We start from the raw sequence: 22,919 nt of genomic DNA on the forward strand, positions 1-22,919 counted from the left end.
TTAGAATAGGATAAAACAAAAATAAATAAATTCAGTAATGTTTCAGAAAAAGAATACAGCCTTTAATATACCTATTTATAGACACTTTAATGAAGAAAACTAAGTTTAATAATTAAAAAAAATGCAATGTTTATGTATTTAATTTTACTGACACAAATAGGTAAATAAAAAAGTAGCTATTTATGAAAGGTCCAGCAAAAATGCTGACAGGACAAGTAAAAATCTTTAATGTTGAGACTTGTGTCGTAAGTAATGCATTTTAATTGTCTTACTGAAAAACTGAGTATTTTTAATCCTTGTTTTCATTTCACTGTATATCAATATTAATGTTTCATTTTGTATTCCCAAGTTTAGACAGATGACAATGATTGTGGGCAGCTCCTGTGCAATCCTACGCTATGCTGTCCTTACTCACTGTCTCCATCTGGAGCTGCTCTTCAAGTTGGTCTCACTGTAGGGGAGGCAGAAGAGCCCTGAAGTGGCCGCTGGGAAATGTCGAGCAGAGAACATTCAACTTAAAAATCTCTCAAGCTGTAGAGTGAGTTGCTCCTGTTTTCTCCAGAGCTTCTGCATATGGAGACAATGTGGCCATTACGGATCACAGCGGGAGCCACACCTACCACTCCCTCTACAAAAACAGCAAAAGCATGGCGAGGCTCATTACTAAAGCACTCACCTGTCAATCAGGAGACCTGCAGGGGAAGCATATTTCATTCCTGTGTGCCAATGACGCATCCTACACTGTGGCGCAGTGGGCGGCCTGGATGCGTGGCGGCATAGCTGTGCCCCTCTACAGGAAGCATCCTCCAAGTGAGCTGGAATATGTCATCTCAGACTCCCAGAGCGAGCTGCTGGTAGCCGGACAACCTTTCATGGATACCCTTGAGCCTTTGGCCCAGAAACTAGGGCTGCCCTGCCTACAGCTTCCCACCACGTCTAGCCTAGATACTCTACAGTCTGAGGAAACACAGATGCTGCCTGAGGAGGACATCTCAGCCATGCTCATCTACACCAGCGGCACCACAGGCAGACCAAAAGGAGTGCTTCACACTCGCAGCAGCCTGCAGGCCATGGTAAATGAGTATTTATTTTGTTTATATACATTTATTCATGTATTCTCACAAATAAGACACATGAAAATTGTTTCAACCTTAAATAGCGATGTTGACCATGTCCTGTGAATTGTTTTTTTTTCATGGATGCTTCTGTTTTCGCAGAAGAGCAAAGATTTTAAAAAGTTGGTTATTAAAGTATTTTTAAATGTAAAATCAGATTAGATGAGCCACATTTGAAGCTGTTTGAAAATAAAATTAGCTAACAATTTTCACTCGCAAAAAAAAATTATTTAATAATAATAATATAATAATAAATAATAATAATAATCTCATAGCTATGTCTAGGGAACAGAACATCAATAAAAAAGCTATATTAAGGCCAAAAAAGCTCTACTTTTACATGCCTGATGTAGCTCTATTTTTTTTTTTTTTAATAGGGTAAACTTCTGTAAACATTCAGTGTAACATAATTATTCATTAACTCGTCCATTCATTCATTCATTCATTCATTAACTCGTTCATTCATTATTATTTATTTATTTATTTATCCAGTGTGAAGGGTGTTTTATACATCCTGCTTCACAGCATACCTACAATAAAAAAATTACATTTACATTACATTTACATTTATTCATTTAGCTGACGCTTTTATCCAAAGCGACTTACAATTGCTATATATGTCAGAGGTCGCACGCCTCTGGAGCAACTAGGGGTTAAGTGTCTTGCTCAGGGACACATTGGTGTCTCACAGTGGATTCGAACCCGGGTCTCTCACACCAAAGGCATGTGTCTTATCCACTGCGCCATCACCACCCACCCAAATTACAAACCCATTATTGGCCGACGCCAATATTTTTCTTATCAACATTATTCACAATATCTTCTTTTGTCTTCCGCAGAAGAAAGAAAGTCATACAGGTTTGGAACAACATGATGCTGAGTAAATGATAATAAAAGTTTAATCTTAAGGATTAATGTGTGTTAACATTAGTATAATGCAGAGCCTATAATGGCCTTTTGAATTTTTCCAATAATATCGTCTAAACCAAATCATGCTGCACAACATTGAATACATTCATGACACAATATAATCAAATGAGAAGATCAGGAGTTTCACCTTCTCCGATATTGGAAGAATTGTTACATTGGTATTATTTAGCCGACAGCTCTTTTAGTGTAAGATGAATAGTAGAAGCTGAATTAGGTTTGATGAGAGCTGTAGCATGTGGAATGAGAACCCCCTCCCTTCCCTGATGTCATTGCGTTCTTTTACTTTAGTTCCGCTTCGCCTCTCTGAATAATCATTCTGATTGTTTAATTTCATGGGCCACTCAAGGCAGTGGGGTTTTTTTCCAGCAAAAATGACCTGCGTTTCCAATAGGGTGGAAAATTAGATCACTCTCAATTAAGGGGGTGCCTCTTCGGACAAGCTCAAGTGCCTGTGTTCCACAAAGACTGGACAGAGCTGCCACTGGTCAACTGTTTATCATTCTCACTACTCCCCACTGTTAGACACAGTGGTGAGTAGTCTAAACTCTTTAAACTAAATTTTAATAGTTTTGTTTTTAATTTTATTATATACAAATGTCAAGTCAAGTCAAGTAACCATTATTTATATAGCTCTTTTTACAATGCAGATTGTGTCAAAGCAGCTTTACAGTATTAAACAGGGAAACAGTATCGAAATAGTGTTCCGTTCTCCTCTGGCCAGACAAAACCAGCAGTTAAATTCTAGGCTGTAAATGTATATAATTAATAAATGTATTTTTCAAAATCCATACGTTTTAGCTAATTAAATTAAGAATTTAGATAATAATTAGGTCTTCCCTGTCATAGAGTATGAGGTTTTCCTTAACATTTACATGGACCCTTTTCACAAGACATTGATAAGGCTTTTCAACGGTCATCAGCATCGTATGTCCTCAAAACTCATCATTCTCTCTTCTGACTGCCATTATCAGTCTCTCCATTGTAGGGATGCGCGGTATACCGGTACTGGAAAAATACCGGTATATATTATATTTCAAACGGTACGATATCATAATTTTGCTCAATTCGGTATTTCATACGCTGCAGTTGCGAAATGCACCTGTAGGTGGCAGTGCTTCCCAAATTGCTGCGCAACCGGTAAAATGTGACAACAGAACAACGCGATGGATCAAACAGATGAAACTATCAACGCACCCGAAATTAATAAACAAAGAGAACAGTAGAAGTGAAATATGGCATTACTTTGGATACAAAACAGATGACAAAGGTGAACGAACTTACCTTACTGCACCTGTATGCAAGCATTGCTATAAATCATGCGTTTCCACAGAGACAACACATCAAACCTTTTTAAGCACTTGTCGCTTGCTCATCCTGATCTTTTCAGGTGAGTGCATCATTCATAAATTCAGATTTAATTTGAACTTTTATTTACAACTGATCAACGCGCATACAGATGTGATACAGTAAGATCAAACGTGCATGTGAGACACGCTAGAACCAGTGAAGTTTTGGTCACGTAATATATACACTTGCATTTCATACAATCGAATATTAATTGGATTTGAATTGTGCAATAATTTTGCTATATTCATTTTAGTATCAATGATATGAAGGGAATATTTCTGCCGCGCTGTCGACCGCTAATAAGAAGCAGCCGAGAGAGTGAGTTATTTCATGCTTTTTCTTTGGTCGAGTCTGAAATCTGAAAACAATCTGAGAGAGAGAAATAATAATGTGATTTTGAATATTACTTTGACTGTTAGAATAACAATTTACAATAAAGCAATATTTATTGCCTTAATTGCGCAACTTCAGTTGTATTTTTTTTCTTCAAACTCAGTCCAAATGTAACCTATGTTCCCAGTAGGTCAGACATTTTGTTTGCACTGAAAAGATAAGAAGATTTGAATATATTTTCATCTTATTACTTCAGTTAGCCTTTTTTTTTTTTTTCTCCAACATCAAAATGTAACCTATGTTCCCTGTAGGTTTTTTGTTAGTTTGATACAAATTTATTAAGATATGAATCTGTTTTTATTATTATTATTATTATTATATTTAATAAAACTGTTCTAAATTCACTTATCTTTTGAGGCTGGTTATTTGTCACCTATGGTATCGATTTAGTATCGATACCGAGGTATTACATTCTGGTATCGTACCGAAGCCAAAATTATGGTATCGAGCCATCCCTACTCCATTGTTTTCCTTTTTTTTTTTGAAAGTTGTGAAAACACTATTGTGGAGTTTTTCTTTTGCTATTTGAACAAATGCCAAAAATTCACTGCTCTCGAAGTTAACCCAACTATGACGACTTCCGCCGCTGAGAAACCCGGAAATGTGAAAAAGGTCCGCTGTGGTGAACTTCATTGTTTTGTTTGTGTGCATATGAGGAATTACTGTGTGAAGTATATTTACCAATTGAAATGTCTTTTTTTTTTTTTTTTTTTTTTTTTATAATAATTGTATTAATAATGAATGAAAATAATGGTTTATTTTTATATTAAATGAAGACCGTACTGTCCATAGATATCTGAGCAATTTGGAAAGAAAAGTAATCAATAGTTGTTTTGTTTTTTTGTGTGTGTGATCAATCAGTGATTGATCAAAGTGATGGTGTACTTGCAAAATATACATAATACATGACCAAAATATGGAATGGCAGCTAAGATAAATTGCTCTTTAGTTCTGTGCAGTATTTTCATTAAGTAATAAGGAAACATCATCATTATTAGGGACTTTGTTTAGGCAAATATGCATTTCATGTCAGATTCTCTTTTGATGTACCACAATCATGCAAAACAAAATAAGAAATGAAATTCATCCTGTAAATAAATATAAATGTAATAGACAGGTGAATTTTAATCAAAGTTTGATTATAGGTCATGACTCAAATGTAGGTAACCTGATGAATAATACCCAAAGCAATAGGGCATTGGGTTTGAGTGTACACGTTACGACCTAATTCAGGACTGCGTGATTGTGCGTGCATGCACCAGCCCAGCTGCACGTGGTAAATAATCATGTTCATGCTACAGCACAATGAGAACTGAGGAGTTGCATCACTCAGTCCATTTTAACTCAAACGGTTAATATTAATTCACATTGCTGATTTAAAGGTTTTGAGCACAATGGCTTTGGCCTGTTTCTGTGTACCCAGTGTGACTGTTCCATGCTTCAAACATGTGGACCATGAAAACACTCACAAGTACCTGTAGGTCAAAATCTCTTATTCTTGTCTTGTAGATTCGGGGTTTGGTCTCAGAGTGGGCTTGGAATAAAGATTATGTCATCCTGCACACGCTGCCCCTTCACCATCTGCATGGCATCGTAAAAAAACTGATGTGCCCACTCTGGATGGGTGCTACCTGCATCATGCTGCCAGAGTTCACTGCTCAGAAGGTACAGTTCTTCCACTAGCCACATCATTATCACATCACAGTTCCTTCATATAACATATAGATCCTAAAACTGTTGAATTAAGTCACATTTAAAGTGACTGAATATCATTGAATGAGAAATAAAAGTGCATTGAATTAACATTTGTAGTTACACTGTTAACTTTACCTTCAACTGTAACCGAACCAATCAACTGTATAATCCAAAACCTAACCCTGCCCTTACTCTTTAACATAACCATAACTCAAACTCTTTAGCAGTAAATGTGGGAATTATTCAGAACAACATGCAGTTACGCAGTGTATCCGTAGACTTGTAGGTATTTAATGTTAGTACATAGTAGTTAATGCCACTTAATATAACGTGTGACCAAACTTTTAAATTATACACCATAGATAGACCGTTCAAAATAAAGACAATAAGTATCGTGACACTAGTTGTCAAACATTAGCGGAACATTTAATGTGATGAACTACATCTGTTCTGTTAGAACACCTGTGTGAACTGACTGAACTTCATATGTCTATTAAAAATTGACTGGTTGGCTAAGCGTCGCTCAGAAAAGTGTTAGATAAGTTAGTTCTGAGAAAGGTCATACATAATTTGTTACAGATGCCATTTGGTTTGATATTTGGTTATCTAATGCAATGATGCTCATACTTTTATTTGTACATTTTATATATACAAATACTTTTGTAGCTGCTGCATGCATAGCATCTTATTACTGTAGTACAGTCTGAAATATTACAGTTTTTACAGTTATATGGTAACTGTCATGACCAAAAATTATTACTAAGAAACCCAGTAATGATAGCAAGTGTAAATAAATGAAGAGTTTGGTTCCAAAATGCTATAAATTCATTTTGATTAATTTGAGTAAAAATGTGCTTTCTTTACCAAGAAAGTGGCAAGATGAAAACCACTATTTTCTGTTTCAAATATAGCATAGTTAGGTTATAATAACATTAAAAATTCAAATCCAGATTTTGATTTTCAAAGATTTATTATAAAAATCATCTTTTTTCCCCCAAAATGCAATAAATCCATTGAATCAATATACACTTTTTTTTTTCATATTAAAAATACTGAAAATACACAACAATGTAAGTTGATCCACCTATGACATCCTCTGAACTTGGTCAATACTAATCTTATATACAAGCACTGGACTAAAAATAAATTCAGTCTTTGCCATGTTATATTCATTTAGTTGACTAGTGCTATACGCTGTAGGCTATATAACAAAAACATTAATGGCATTAATAAAAACACTTACACTGACAAGCTACAGTGCGATTATGAACGCGATATTGCTCCATCTGAAAGCACGTGATGGAGATCACAGAACCGGCTTTACTGACAAGATGTGCATGACAATCGCATGCGATTTATGGTGCAGCCCTAATTTTTATTTGTTTGTTGATCACAAAGTACAAAGTAGATGAGGATTCAAACAAAAGGTGCTATCTTCTAAGTTGTGTATCAGATCCAGATGAAAATACCTGTAAATAAAAGCTGAAATGTTAATCTCTCATCTCATATTCATCTTTTGATGTCAAGCCCAAATGTTTACAGTCTAAAAATAAAGGAATTGGCCTCACTGTCCCAATACTTTTGGAGGGCACTGTATATGTGTCACATTTGTAACATACCTTCGATATGCACTCATCCCTTTGGACACTTTGGACACAGAAATGCACTATAATAGTTTATAGTAATACAGTACACTTGAGGACTGTTAACACCTGAAATAGTTAACCCAGAAAATAGTTAACCCTTCACTTAACCCTGGGTTATCATTGTTCTAAACCCCAGGTAAAGCTACATTGTGCATTTATCATTTAAAAGTGTTATAAAACCCTACAGTGTGAAACAATGTGGTGTCAAAATGTTAGGGCTAGATGCTTAGCATCAGACAGCCAATCATGTGCCTCCTATTCATGTGCTTTGGACTAGGGCCCTGCACGGGACTGTTTTCTTAAACCAGATTTAGGTGCCTCAGTTATGTCCGTTGTAAACAAACACTTTTGCACTGAAGAAAAGATTGTTTCATTCTTACCTTTTAGTCAGAAAAGTCCATTCGGTAGTATGTAATATAATATAAAGATGCGCAATGCCAGAGTGTCATGAATTTGCTATGTTTCCATCCAAAGTTGCGAATTTAACTTTGGAGCAACCTGGAATATTGCATAAAACATTTGCAAATAAAGCACTGTTTCCATCTGCGATACGAAGACGAAAAATTCGTCACTTCCTGATAAACTGGTGCCAAATATCAATAAGAAAAAGGTAATTTGCGGCAATAGAAGAAGCCACTGTGGTGTGAATTTCATATATAATCAATTATTTGTGCCTCAAAGCAAGCATACGAAGCATGTGGTCATGTTAACTTGCTTTCGTTAGACAGATGCCTGCTGTTTGGAAATGCAGTCGTGAAAGATAGTTCTGGGAGGTAATTATACCAAACCACTTTGACGACAGACTTTGACTCAAGCATTTCAGAATGACCAAAACAACATTTCAGATGCTGTGCAATGAGATTGGTCTACTGGTTAGTCTAGTTGTGCTGCCCCATTGCACAAAGTCACATGACTTTGTGTTTCCATGGTAGTTTATGTGCTCATTTTCTTATCAGATAACAAATTTCAGCATTGGCAATTTTGCTATCACATAAGGCCTCCAATACATGACCAAAGTTCATTGACCAAGTAAAGCAATCCCACCTGAAAAGAATGCCAAACAAATTTTGAAAAGTGTTCTTTACCTTAATAACAAACTTCACAATATTTTAAACCATTCATCTTTCTTGCCTGGTAGGCTTCAATTACTGTACATTACGATAAATGTGTTTTCCATTTGTTTTTGAAAACTGCGGATTGAGTCAAAAGTGTCTGTGGTGATCAACAGCATGCCACAGATGCAATATCTAGACATTAAGTTGTAAATAATTCCACAAAGATTATTCCACAAAACCATTTTATTTGTTCCATTATGCACTCACAGTGGAACTTTCTTAGGGCAGCATTGCAGAAGTCGTGCTGCAAGCGTCAGTGAGTGGGGGCGTCAGCCCGGCTCCCCTGGGGAGGAACTCATGAGACCTGCACAATGAAGTTGTGTGTAGCAGGGTGGAGGAGGCTGCTGATCACCCTTATCGGGTACTTGTCAGAGGGATGCGCTAATTGTAGCCGTGTTGCTGCATGCCAGCTCTGCAGGCGTCAATACCAGGACTCAGGAACTGACAAGCTCTGGCTCAAACCTCTGTGTGTATGTGTGTGCGTAAAAGACAGCCCGGACTGTCACAGCGAGCGCGGAGTTTGCGTGATGGATTGCCCAGTGTAGCTTTGTATCTGGCCACGCCAACTCTCGATAAAGGCTTTAGAAGCAGATCAATGGATGGCATGACATTGAGGAATGATCCGCTTTTTGTAAAGGGAGGGGGCTTACGGCAGCGAGCGAGCAAGCGGAAGGGCTTTAAGGTCCAGGAGAATTTAATGGGAGTCAAGGATCTGATTGACAAGAAAGGTCTGGAGAGGACACAACAGAGAAAAAAGACATTTGGGACAACAAGAAAGTTACATTCTCTGTTTTCCACAGATATGAACTTGAACGCACATGTTAAAAAACAAACACCTTCTTTGAGGGATCAAACGCTTTCTTCACCACAAGGGTTTTATTATTTACAACATGCGGTTCAGTAATTTTTAATGAAGTAGAAAAATCGATATTTGAGCCACCATTACTTTGACTTGGAGTTGTTTGAGTGATGAGCGCTCATCTCGGTTCTGGTGGGAGCAAAACATGCGTGTAGATGAATTTATTGTGGTATGAATACATTAGACAGCCTGCAGTCAGAGACTCTACTATTATTAATGATGGGATGTAAAAGGTTATCCATCATGTGATGGTGCAGGACGGGTGTTTTCTACATGTATGTTGCTCATTATTTGATTTTGGTGTGTGAGATTGGGCATGAACAGTTTTGCAGATACATTTGCTTTGAAAGAAAAACCACGTTAAAGATCCTATGATATTAAAATTGGAGTTTTGTAGCGTTCAGTGTTAGCTTCGAAACATCTCTTTGCTAGTGTACTTTTAAACACAACAAAAACCTTTTAGCAGACACCTTTAGAAAAAGTGATTCAAATTTTTAGAAAATGAATTAAAAGTCTTATAAGAGCCTTAGGACGTTTTTCATCCCAAGATAATGCTCTCTTGAATGTCACTTTCCATTAATTTCACTTGCCATTAAGCGAGCCTGTGATAATAGTTTTGCCAGGTTAATGTGTAAACTAAAGACTATTCGCTATAATAATAGGACAAGTCCATTCATGTATGTCCTACCCCATCTTATTTCTCATTTAAAAATTCATAAACACTGGAAACCTTGTGTTTGTTTATTTATTTATTTTATTTGATCTTTTGCTATATGTAGTGATCAACAAGGGAATTCAGAAAATTTGAAATGGAGATGCACCAATCGACTGTCCCGGGACCAGAATCAGTTGATTTTCCACATGATCGGCCCAGAGCCAAGAACACACTACACAATTGAATGAATCAGCCGTTTGAATGAATCGGTTGAATGAATGACTCGCTTATTAAAACAGTCATTTGCTGCCACCTACTGGTGGTTTGGTTTCATATTAATCTTATAACATTATTTATGCATTTGCAGTTTTCCAGTGTAAATGTATATGGCACTTTCAGATGCATCCTCTGTTTCCTCTGCAGTGTAAAAATTGAATTTGTTGATACTGATTTCATTTGAATGGTAACAACTCTACACTTTCTTATTATTCTGATTCAATTGAAACAATGAAAAAATTTGATGTGGAAAATGAAACACATTTAATTAGGTTAGGGGAAAAAAGGCCCATTTATAAACATAGTGGGCAATGACATCTGTTTTGTTATATACAGCAACTAATTTCTACCTCTTTCCAGTCACAGAGCACTTTATTTTGAGAGTTGTATAAGTGAGAGAACATCTGTAATGTAGCATAGATTAGGGGAAACTGTAATTATGTAAACAATTTTTTGTATTGAAAAAAAGGTTGATTTTTGTTTGCAGATGCTTTCAATTATAGTTCTTAGAAAGAAAATAGGAATTGGCAAAAATCGGTATCGGCAGGTCACACTTGCAAAAAAAACTGCAATAGGAGCATCTGTAATTTGAAAGAATAGCCTACTGCATCTGCCAAAATGTGCTGTTACACCGTCTGTGCAGTGTGCAATGAGCTTGACTTGACCTTCGGTCACACAATGCAAAGTACTTGACTTGACCTTTCATTTTCAGTGCGATGAATGAACAGCTAAAAGTTGCACTCCTCCTTTTTTTTTTTGCTACTTGCAGCTTTATTTAATTAATTTGTTTCAAGTTTCAGAAACTTTAGGTATTTTATTATAGGCTTTTTCTTCAGATAACAAATTAATTAGCTGAAGTCTGCAAAACAATTTGACAGGTTAAATTTATTTTGATAGCCTATTGTCAGGAATGTCTCCAGACAAAATGTGCCAGATTTTATGTGAATTTGATGAGCAGCCTGTGCACGACAAGTTTACACACATACATAGTGTACTTTGAAATAAACAATATGGGAGTACAAACAAATTCATTCAATTCTTTGTTGAGGGGCTAATGAAATTATAAAAAGAAACTAGAGCAACTTGGGTACCAGAGTGGAGAGGAGGAGGTGTGGTGATGAGAGATGAGTTTTTGATGATAAAAGAAGTGTCACTCTGTGTGCGTGTGTGTGTGTGTGTGTTGGTGGGGTGGTTGATGGAGAGAGTGCGAGACAGCAGGAATTATAAGAGCATGGAGGTACTGAAGCAGGAAATAATGAAATGGAGAGAGAGAGAGGGTGGGGGGAGGTGTGTGCCTCCCAGGGGGGACAGAGCCAAGGAGAATCTGTCGTTCACCTTCAATTAATTCACGCGTTTCTCCCACTGTGTTCTAAAGATGCAGCCAGGCGTGCCGCCCGACTGTGAGACTGTGTGTGTACCTGTGCGAGATGAAAAAGACAGAATTGTTATATTGTCACTTTTATGTGTGAATCGTACACATTTATGTTTGATCATCCATTGTACCACCTTTCATTCTCATATGTTTGTATGTCGTACAATGAAAGTATGTGACTGAAATGAGAGAGTTAGTGAGTAAAGTTAGAGGCTCTGTAATTGATTTGTGTGCCTGCATGAGAAGTGTGTTTATATCGGCAGTTATGCTGCTTGTCTACTTGCATCTGTTTCCGTCTGACAGACTGAGATGAGTGTGGCAGGGATTGGGTCTGCCGTCCTTCACTATGCTTCGCGCAACACATTCATCAAAAGCAGAGAAACGCTGTAAAAGCCCAGTGTGTCCTGTACAGTGCACTGTTCACTCTGACCTCAATAGTAGCTCTACAGGGAATCTGAATTGTTTCTTTTCTGCTGTGAATCTGACCTTTACAAATGTATACTTGCTTTTTCCTTTTTAACAACATTCCTCTGGTCGACACCCTTTCCCCCATGCTTATACAGTCACCAAGACAAATAACACTAGGGATCCACAATTAGTGACTTAATCAGTATCTGTAGTGTTTTTATTTTTCTGTAATTAACCGTAACTGTCTGATTAGGCTGATACTGTAAGCAAATAATATCAGGGTTGTTTTATAATCCAAACATTTTTGGTTATAGTAGTATATTTTTCTATTCTACATTTAAATGTTTTGGTGTCTGATTTCACCTACTGTGATCTAAGGGGATCTGTAAAAGCTACAGAAAATATATTTTAGTATTCCCATTCATCTCAGTGGCAGCTGGCAACATCCGGCAATCTTTTCTCAGTTCGGAGGTTTTTTGTTTTGTTTTTCAGTTTAACCTACTGGATATTTTTTATTGACATTTGCATTTCACTCAGTTAAAATAGTTATCATTCATTGTGAGAAATGGCTATCTTTTATTATAATAATAATAATAATAATTGTTGTAGCCTATTGAGTTAACTATTATTGTAACACATAAATAATGCAAAACAAATGTGTATATCAGCTATTTAACACTTAATATGTATATACAATCAGTTATATAAAAAAATATAATGTATATAGTGCAGTATCTTTTAATAGCCTTCCAAAAGAAGAGAGAGAGGCTTTTTGCCAGCAGATAGTGGAGTTACAGTATCTAACGTCAAACTGCTGATGCTAACCAACCCAACTTTACAATGGTAGAACATTCAGTGTTAAAATAAAAATAATTATTGGTAAATGAATTGGCCAACATTTAGATATCAGTACACACCTACAGTATCAAAAGACGCTGAAATTATTATTTGCAAATTAGGCTAGTTTATTTTCTGTTATATTTATATATACCGGTTACACCTTTGGTTGATAATGCGTGAATGCTGATTTTTTTTGTTTGGTTTTGCTGTGTTTCAGGTTTAGGAGCAGTTGATCGGTTCGAATTCCCCCATGGTGAATGTATTTATGGCAGTTCCCACCATCTACTCTAAACTCTATTGAATATTATGACCAACGCTTTACTCAACCTCGAGTCCAAGACTTCATCAGAGACTTCCATCCTCTCTCTTTCTCTTTTAAAACACCACAGTAATTTAGCTAGAATCCTGACTCACTGCTTCTGTCTTTAGATGCCACCAGCCAGAGCATCTCCCTCAAAATTATTTTTTTATTCTTCAGTAAACCTACATCAAAGAGAAGCCTTCAAACCTTTATTTGGCTCAGTCGTGTAAGCTTCTGTGTACTTTACCTCAGGGTCAAATGGTGAAACAAGACTTTTTGAAGAAAACAACTTAAAAAAAGTGTGGAAAATTAAATAATGGCCAATTCTCTCTCTCTTTCTCTCAGGTTGATGGTGTCTGGTTCTGCTGCTCTTCCACAGCCTGTCCTGGAGCGTTGGGCAGAGATCACAGGTCATGTGCTGCTGGAGCGCTACGGCATGACTGAGATTGGAATGGCACTGTCAAATCCACTTAAGGGTCCACGTGTACCTGGTACTGCATCACTTCATAAATGTGACTACCAACAATAATGACAGCAAATATGTGTACACTTAACTCAAATTATGAGTGTAGGGAGGCAGAAAGACAGTCTGTAACTATAACGGTACAAAAGCATACAAAATAACTTACTGTCGATTAACTTTTTTTGGTTGTGGGTAGAGTGTCTCGTTTTGATTTGATAAACATGATTTTGTGTGACAAAAACAGCTACACATTGCGTATACTTTAACTTTTTTTTTCTTAATTTTATGATGGATGGATGGAAACTAGCGTTAAAGTTTAATACTGCTACCTACTTTTTAAGTGTTATTGGCGCCAAATTATTTACTATCATATGTGTAGTATTAATATTATATCAGTATTTTATATTTAAAAATCATGGTTATCTTCAATACCTGTCAGGGTTCTGTCACTTCAGTCTAGTGTTATTCATGGTTTTGTGACAGAGCCCTGACACTCCCGTCATGTCCTGTTTTTATGTGAGAGTGCGGCTTTGAGTGTGCTTGAGCCGTGCGCTCTCTCGTCTGTGTGGCTTGTTTTGTGTTGGAGCGTGGTGTTCAGATTTCGTGTCGGGGTTCGGACACTCGCACTCCATGTTCTGTCATGTTGTGTGAGCGTGTGGTCTCGAGTTCGCTCGGCCGCGCACTCCTCTGTCCACGTGTGTTGTGTTTTGTGTAGCACATGGTTCGTGTACAGCCGCGTGCTTTTCTTGTCATCTTGTGTTGTTGCACGCAGTTCGTGTTTTTATTGGCTGCGTGCATTCATGTTGTCATGTGTGAACACGCGGCTTATGAGTATTCTCATTGGCTGCGTGTTTGTGTTCTGTTTTGCACATGGCTGGTGATTTATTTTGCTGGCCATGTGCTCTCAGGTCAATCATGTCAACCCCACCCATCTTGTTACCTGATTATTGGTTCATTTGCCTCACATGTGTTTCTCTCGTTACCCTACTCATTTGCTCCCTGTTTATTCTCCTCGTGTTTGCAGTCCTGTGCCAGTTCGTCTTCGTATCACCATTGCATGTATCCTGTCGTGTCCTGTCTGCCCTGTCCTGTCCAGCCTTGCCAAGCCTGTTCGTCAGCCTGTTTTCCCCTACGGGGTAGTTTTTATTTGTTTGTTTTATTTTATTACTAATAAAAAGCCCATTCTCTTGCATCAGTGAGTCCTCTCCTCATCCCTTCACTCCACAACCTTGACAGCACGAACTGGCCAACAGAGGATTCAGCAGAGATGGGCATCTTCCTTTTTCCATCTCCCACCACCGGATTGTCCACCTGCCAGCTAATGGTCCAGCAAGTAAACGCTCGCTATTTCCGTCAGCAGGGGGCTGATGTGAGGGACTTCGCCTGCGACTTTCTCATCGAAGTGGACAATCTGGAATACAATGAGGCTGATGTTGAGGTTTTCAACATCTGCCTTGATCAGCCTCTCAGCCTGTGGGAGATGGAGAAGCTGGGGAATCTTGGCTTCTGGGACTTCATCAACCATCGTGGGGAGCTTGAACCCCCACCCCAAGCGAAGTCCCACTCCACTGACTGTCCCCCCTTTCCACCTGCAGTCAGTGCGAAGCCCAGCCCTCCGATGACCCATAAACGGAGGAGGAACAATGGGCGAGCTGGCCGACGATGCTGCTGCACCCCAGAGGCGGCCAAAGACATTTATTCCTGCCTTTCCGGCGCAACCCAAGCTCCTTGCTCTACTGGCTCCGCCCAAGCTCTTTGTCCTGATGCTGGCGCTGCCCAAGCTTCCTGTCTTGCTGGCGCGACTCAAGCTCCTTGCCCTGCTGGCTCCTTCCTTGATGCGGGCCCCACCCTTGCTTCCTGCCAAGCCTCTTGCCATGCCCTGGCCGTCCGCTGGGGTTCCTGTTCAGCTGGAGCCTCCCTGGTCCGTCCCTCCGGCTCCACCCTGGCTCCTTGCTGGGACTCCTGAACTGCCTGAGCCTCCCTGGCTCAACCCACCTGCCCCTCCCTGGTCCCTTCTAATGACTTTCTGGGCTGTCCTGCTGGCACTGGCTTGGCTCCCCTTCCTCCCTCACCTCTTTGTCCTTGTGTTTTGATTTTTCTTGTCTTGTTTGTTGTTGTGTGTCGGTCTTGTGTAGTCTGTTTGTCATGCTCTTGTGCTGTCATGTTCCTGTCTTGTTTTTGATGTTCCTCAAGGTGGCGTCCCTTTTGAGGGGGGCTTGGGGGGGGGGCTTGGATAATGTCAGGGTTCTGTCACTTTGGTCTACTGTTATTCATGGTTTTGTTTTATTCACCCCACAACCTTGACAATACCCGTATATAAACAGCCCGAGTAAGAACCATAGTATTTTGGTTATTAACTATGGTTACCACGTTAAATGTTTGCTGTGTACAATAAGTGAATTAAAAGCTGACCAATCAACTGCCATTTAAATGAATATGAATATGAGCGACGGATAGCTTTTTTGGTATTATATACTTCTTCCTTCTGCCAGACTCTGAAATAGAGCTAGTTTAAATCTTTATAATCATCTTGGTTTTGTTACTTTTTCTTCTATTGATGTTTAGCCCTAATGCTTCATCTCTATAACACTATTTTTTTCTCAGACAGTTTACGATGGCAAGTTGTCACAGATCAACCTCCATTATGAAGGAGTTTGTTTGTATTTCTTTTGTCTGCGTTTTGTTGTTTATGTGTGATTTATCTTCTGAGATTTATCTACATGGGTCTTTCTGAGTGATGTAGCACTGATCAAACTGCTCCCGTCAACTTCCACGTCTTCTTTTAGTGTCAGAATCAAAGCACTTTCAGTGTTTTTCTTGCATTGCTCTGGGTGTCTGAGGATTGTTTTGTTCATCTTTCTACACTTGTTTGTGAGTGAAGGTGGTAACGTGGCTGTCAGAGGCAGCTTGTGTGCGGAGTTGTTTTATTAGTGAAGAGTTTGGAGGAAAAATGGTCTGAAGTTAATGCTCAGAGGTGATGATTACGAGGATTTTGCAACTGTTAACATTTCCTGCTCTGCCCTATGAGATGCCTGCGTGAGGCTGTCTAATTCAAAAGTAGGTTGAAGTCGATCAATATCAGTCACAGGGTTGACTGTAATCACCAGAGGAGATGCCCATGAATTATGAGTTTGATCTAATGTGTGTGGCAGTGTGAACCAAATCTTAGTTGTATCTTTGTTGTAACAGAACGTTGATGCTTTAAAGCTCCAAACTGAGATTAAAAAGTCTCTTGAATAAATGGTTTGGATTTTCTTTTCAGTCAGTTCAGGAAATAATGTGATTTTTGATTTTACCCATTTTAAAAAGCATTCAGAAACTCATAGACTAGATTAGGCATTGTTCTAGTTGAATTAAATTGTTATATTTTAAGACCTATATTGCAAATGTTAATTATAAAAATGGATAGTATCAGCTATGATATAAAACACGTTTATCTAGCCACTGTCCATATCACTGTGTAGCACCCATAAGTCAGCTATTCAACTTAGTGAGGGTCTATATCTTCTAGCAGAAGAGTGACACATCTTAATTAAATGTACTTAAAAATTAATTAAATTTCTTGTTAATATCTTTGTGTAGTAATTGTATCATAAAGGCACAAAAGAATTATATAGCATGGTGTACAAATATACAAAATATAATTTTTCAGCTTTCATTTTAAAACAAGCAAGCAAGCTAGTTTTTATGAATATATGTTATTTATAAACCTTTATATTGATTTTTCACGCATTTTCAAACCTTCATCTCTCTCTTACTCTTTCATTTGATCAATTTCTGTTGTAATTGCTCCACACCGAATTCTCCACCTCTATTTTCTTACCATGACTCACTTTCTGCACTCTGTTTATATCTGTTTTCAATTTAATTTTGATGTGCTTTATTGGCATGACAGAAACTACATTTGTATTACCAAAGCTTACCATAGCTGGATGCGATGAGAAATGTTGCAATTTAAAGTAAAATAGTGCAATTGGAGTAAACAAGTCATTTAAATAAATAAATGTATAAAGAAATAAATGTCTGTAGGGCAACATAAAATTAAATGCCTTGTCCAGAATAAATAAACTATTTACCAAGTGCTACTATTTAACAAGTGATAATAAATTATGGAAGTTCAGCTACTACATTCTACTATTATATTTTCATATTTAGGATGTGATACAGGCATGAAGAATACATCAATGCCCTAGAAACCACCCAGAACACCCTAAAGCTTTGAATTTAGCACAGACAGACACCACTGACATTTTCAAGAAAATGTTGAAATCTAGATAAACAAGCCATTCATCCAACTAGATCTAATTAGATCAATAGTTGTAATACACATAAGTTATTTTTCTTTCCATGTTGTACTAGCGGGTGCTGCCACTCCCTATGGTGGCACAGTGTGGATTGCTGTGCGAAAGGCTTTGAATAAAACATGAGTGTGTGTGTGTGTGTGTCCTCTGTTTTAATGAGGGCTTGTGATGGGCAGAGGGACTGGAGGCTTGTTAATGGCTTCTTTAAGCAGTCTGGGAGTTATTGTGTCCTTTTCTCATTTTGTGACAGGAATGCTGCTACAGGGACAACCACATTCCAGTATATACTTACATGCAGTCATGTCCCAGTGGACACCGTGCATAGACCTCAAATCAGCCCCATCTCATTTATATTCACACTCAAGCCCCTAATGGTCTGATTCCACATATGTGTGTATATAGGAGTAAGACATCTCTTCAGCTCTGTATATCTGTGCTACAGCTTTACAGTGCAGACAGTGTATTTTTTAGTCAGACTGAGACCGTTTTACAGTAGGCTGACATTTTTCCTCCAAACACTACTATGTTTGAGATGCTAGAACATTGATTTTTGAACTAATTTATTTTTAAACTGAAAGAGTTTAAGTATTATTTCTCCCAGAATCCAAAATTAAATAAAAGTTGACCATTACTTTTCTCAGGAATTGCTATATAATTAATGCTTTACATCGCAATAAGAAAATGGTAAATAGGGCTGTATACCTTGGAGAACCTGGCGATACGATACATACCTCGATACACAGGTCACGATTCGATACGTACCTCGATACAGAGCTGTCTCGATACGATTTGATACAATGTGACACGATTCGATACGATTCAATAAAAATACATGGACCAGAGCCAAATAGTTAATGCTGAACACATTTACTCAACAAACAGAACTCTGCATTTTTCTTCAATTTAATGAAGACAAAAGTGCATTATAACAAAGTGCATTTTGCTTAAATATTTGCAACTTTAAGTGCTCTGATTAATTGTACACAAATTGTATTAATCTGGAAATTACCACAAGTCAACATTTAACTTTCCAAGGGTACAGTCTGAGCTCACACAAGCACAAAATTCTTAACTTCTTATTAAATCTTCTTATAATTCTTTTTTGTGACACCATGTACTGCCATAACATATTTCACTATGAAATCACTTAAAGGTGCCATAGAATGCATTGATACAGTATTTTAAATTGTTCTCTGATATCTACACAGAAGGTATGTGGCTTAGGTAAGGGCAAAAAATCTCCAGAAACGATTTTACATGTCCATTTACAACCCTAGGATTTCTCCCTAGAATGAAACGGTCTGTTATTGGCTTATTTGGCAGGGTCATGAATAATAATGAGCTCTGCTCTGATTGGCTGTTTCACAGTACGGCTCATCAGCAAGAAGGAAGCACAGGGAGGAAAATATATATTTAAATACTTTCTCTCGCAGTTATATCGTCGGGTAATTATACTGTATCTAAAACGCGGGCATCAGGGAGCCGTTATTAATATGCGAGGCATTGAAACTGCTTTTGAACGATCCATCGATCACGTTATAGTTTCACTTTAAAGAGACGCGATCACACAAACTATGTTTACATTATGGAGCAACAGTACTTACCACACATTTCACAAGATCAGATGCTTGTCAGTGGTGCTCAGGATCTGTAAGTCATTCGCCATCATCCTCATCTCTCCTTACTGAGAGTGAAATCTTATGTACTGTCACAGGCTACCGCTAGCAAGGAGCTAACCATGTCCCTTTAGTGGCTCGCGTTATTTGCTTTCTGTGCCTTTCTGAATACAGACACCAACCCATCCCTGCACTTCACACCCCCTGCACGGCCTGGAACATAACATTTATTGTGTTATTTTCGCTGTTGTCCGCGCTTGTTTATTTACAATACCTGCAGAGCTTCTGATGGTTCGGCCGGCTTAGAACAAGGGCGGGTTTATGCAAATGTTGGGGGCGTAGTGATCCCGACTGTTGCGTCACAGTCGGTGTTATGTTCTGATTCGCCTGTTTTTCAGTGGTCTTTTTTAATCACGAGATTTACATATGAAGGAGAAAACTATGGTGTTTGAGGCTCACTGTATGTCATTTCCATGTACAGAACTGTTATTATTTAAATATGCCAGGGTAAAGACAGTTTTTCATTCTATGGCACCTTTAAATGCTACATCTTGCTTTAACATTTTCCATGAGTTTTTTTGAAACTCGCGGGTGCCGCTGCGCCCCCTAATGGCTGGGCGGAGTATCGATACTAAGGGCTAGAATATCGATACTGTATCTTTTTTTATTATATCAGTATGTATCTAAGAATCGATATTTTGAGCACACCCCTAATGGTAAACCAATAGTTTGACTGCATGAAAGCCACCAAAATAAAAGAAAATATAAGACAACAAGTTGTATTTAATAAAATTGCCTGTGTGTGTTATTCCAGGTGCTGTTGGAGTGCCTCTGCCAGGAGTGGAAGTGCGTATCATGATGACAAACTCCACCAACGCTATCATCGCTAAGGGCAACAGCAAAGGAACCAGGGTAATAGGAGGGCTCTGTTTTTTCCTATAGAAAATAAGTTTTCCTATCCCCCTTTTTGCATCGCCCCATGACCTGAATTATGGGCATAACTTCCATTAAATTGTAAACAATGAGCGACTGACTATAAACTTGTTTAGTATTTAGTCTACGAATGGAGGAATAATCGTTTAAAAAAACAGTTTACAATGAGGTGATGTAATTCTTCTCACTCCAACTATCGGACAAAAGAAAAAGTTTCAACAAGTTACTATCACCAGAGCATGAATAACTCCAAAAGCTCTGATGAGTCTTTCAGCAGCAATATTGTGAATGTGTTAAATATTACTTCACAGTATATAAGTCTGTATTATGTAAACTATGTTCATGTTGTTTGAATCAAAAATGTTCTGTCATGGAATACTTGGATATTTATGCATATTTCAAAGTGCTTTCCTTCATTTTGACACAAATGTTGTATATTCCACCTTTGAAATATTCTAGTAAACAGTGTGTTACAGAAGGAGACGTCACACTTGAGATATATAAAACAGGTAAAGTTTATTAGGCAGATGAGCAAAGGCAGGTGAACGTGGTGGTGAGTATCTGATGCCGAGTTGATGGACGATGAGATTGGAATCTTACTGAACTGGGTTGTTTGGGAACCACACACACCTCCACGTTTCGTCGTGAATCTCCAGAGAGGACAGATGGGGATCCAGGACATGGATGGACACAACACGTACTCCAAGCGGCCACCACGGTGCCGGGAGTCCAAGATCTCCTTCACCTTGTAAATCGCTCCGTCTTCCAGGATTAACGGGAGAAGGGGTTCCTCACTTGGATAAACTCTGTGGAGGGAGAAACAGGAGAGTGGTAAGGCTTCAGGAGTGATACGTGAAAGGTAGAATTAATTCGATAATGTGGGGGAAGCTGCAACTGAAAGGTGACTGGGTTGATTTGTTTGACTATGGTGAAGGGACCAACATATCTGGGACTCAGCTTCTTGCAAGGCAGACGCAGCTTGATGTCCCTCATTGACAGCCAGACCTTCTGTCCCGGTTGGTATCGTGGGGATTTGGACCTGCGAAGGTCCGCTATCATCTTGCGCACTGCACGCTGGAGCTGCTTGTGAGCATCGTCCCAGACCCTCTCGCTCTCCCGGAACCAGTAGTCCACCGCAGGCACTTCCGAGGGTTTCCCTGACCAAGGGAATAGTGGTGGCTGGTAGCAGAGCACGCACTGGAAGGGAGTGAGTCCAGTAGCAGCTTGTCGCAACGAGTTCTGGGCGTACTCGGCCCAGCCAATAAACTGGTTCCAGGAGTCCTGATGGCTGTGGCAGAAGGTTCGCAGGAAGCGGCCGATCTCCTGGATCTTCCTCTCTGTCTGCCCGTTGGTCTGGGGATGATAGCCGGACGACAGACTCACGGTCACATCTAGGAGTTTAAAAAAAGCCTTTCCAGACTCTAGAAATAAACTGTGGACCTCTATCTGACACAATGTCTTCGGGAATGCCAAAATACCTGAACACATGATTGAAAAGAAGTTCCGCAGTTACCATGGCGGTGGGCAGACCCTTTAGGGGAATCAGTCGACAGGACTTGGAGAATCGATCCACAACTACAAGGATACAGGTATTTCCGTCTGATGCTGGCAGGTCGGTGACGAAATCCACTCCCAGATGTGACCATGGACGATTGGGAACGGGCAGCGGGAGGAGTTTGCCTGCTGGTAAATGCCGTGGGCTTTTAGATATGGCACATTCTGCGCATCCCTGGACGAACCTTCTCACGTCCCTGGCCATGCTGGGCCACCAGTATCGATCTTTCAATAGCGAGAGGGTACTGTTGGTCCCTGGGTGGCCAGTGCCCAGAGAATCGTGAACTGAGCGGATTATGGAAGTGCGTTGGAGTCTGGGAACATACTGCTTACCAGGAGGACAGCCCGGCGGAGTGGCGGTGGAGGCATTGGCTGGTGTGGCTGGTTCAGAGTTCCACTGGATGGGGCAGGTGAAGGTCTTTTCTGGGAAGATAGTGTCAGGAACTTCGTCGATTTCATCAGAAGTGTGAATGCGGCACAGGGCATCAGCCTTGACATTACGGGATCCAGGATGGTATGAAATTGTAAAATTGAAACGGGTAAAGAAGAGGGCCCAACGTGCTTGGCGAGGGTTGAGTCGTTTGGCCTCTTTCAGGTATTGCAGATTCTTGTGGTCTGTTATTACTGTAAATGGGTGTTGAGCATCTTCTAGCCAATGCCTCCATTCCTCAAGGGTGAGCTTGATCGCCAGGAGCTCCCGATTGCTGATGTCATGATTCTTCTCCGCCGGGCTGAACTTCTTGGAGAAGAAGGCACATGGATGGAGTTTGGTCAGGGTCCCCTGCTGCTGAGACAGTATGGCTCCTACACCAGAAGTAGAGGAGTCCATTCGGATGCCACCACTGTCGATTATGTAACCCAGGAAGTGCACGGAGGGTTGGTGGAATGAGCATTTCTCGGCCTTGATGAATAAATGAAACTTCCTGAGTTGCTGTAAGAACCTCCGCAACATGGTGGCGATGTTCAGCCAGGCTCCGGGAGTAGATGAGGATATCATCTATGTAGACAAGGACAAACCTGTGGCGATACTCCCGGAGCACCTCGTGCATGAAGTCCTGGAATACGGAGGGGGCATTGACAAGGCCATACGGCATTACTAG

General features: G+C 39.3%; 1 pseudogene across 1 annotated transcript in view; it reads left to right on the forward strand.

The window, feature by feature from the left end:
* The first annotated feature begins 398 nt into the window (after positions 1 to 398).
* Positions 399 to 22,919, forward strand: part of LOC306870327 (malonate--CoA ligase ACSF3, mitochondrial-like) — a 45,998-nt pseudogene continuing 23,477 nt past the window's right edge. The window contains exons 1-5 of the transcript in view: positions 399 to 1,073; positions 5,295 to 5,450; positions 12,875 to 13,039; positions 13,298 to 13,443; positions 20,147 to 20,244. The product of the transcript in view is annotated as a malonate--CoA ligase ACSF3, mitochondrial-like (transcript). The remainder of the gene's footprint in view (positions 1,074 to 5,294; positions 5,451 to 12,874; positions 13,040 to 13,297; positions 13,444 to 20,146; positions 20,245 to 22,919) is intronic.

The sequence above is a fragment of the Barbus barbus genome (genome assembly GCF_936440315.1).
Source record: "Barbus barbus genome assembly, chromosome: 1".
Taxonomy (NCBI): domain Eukaryota; kingdom Metazoa; phylum Chordata; class Actinopteri; order Cypriniformes; family Cyprinidae; genus Barbus; species Barbus barbus.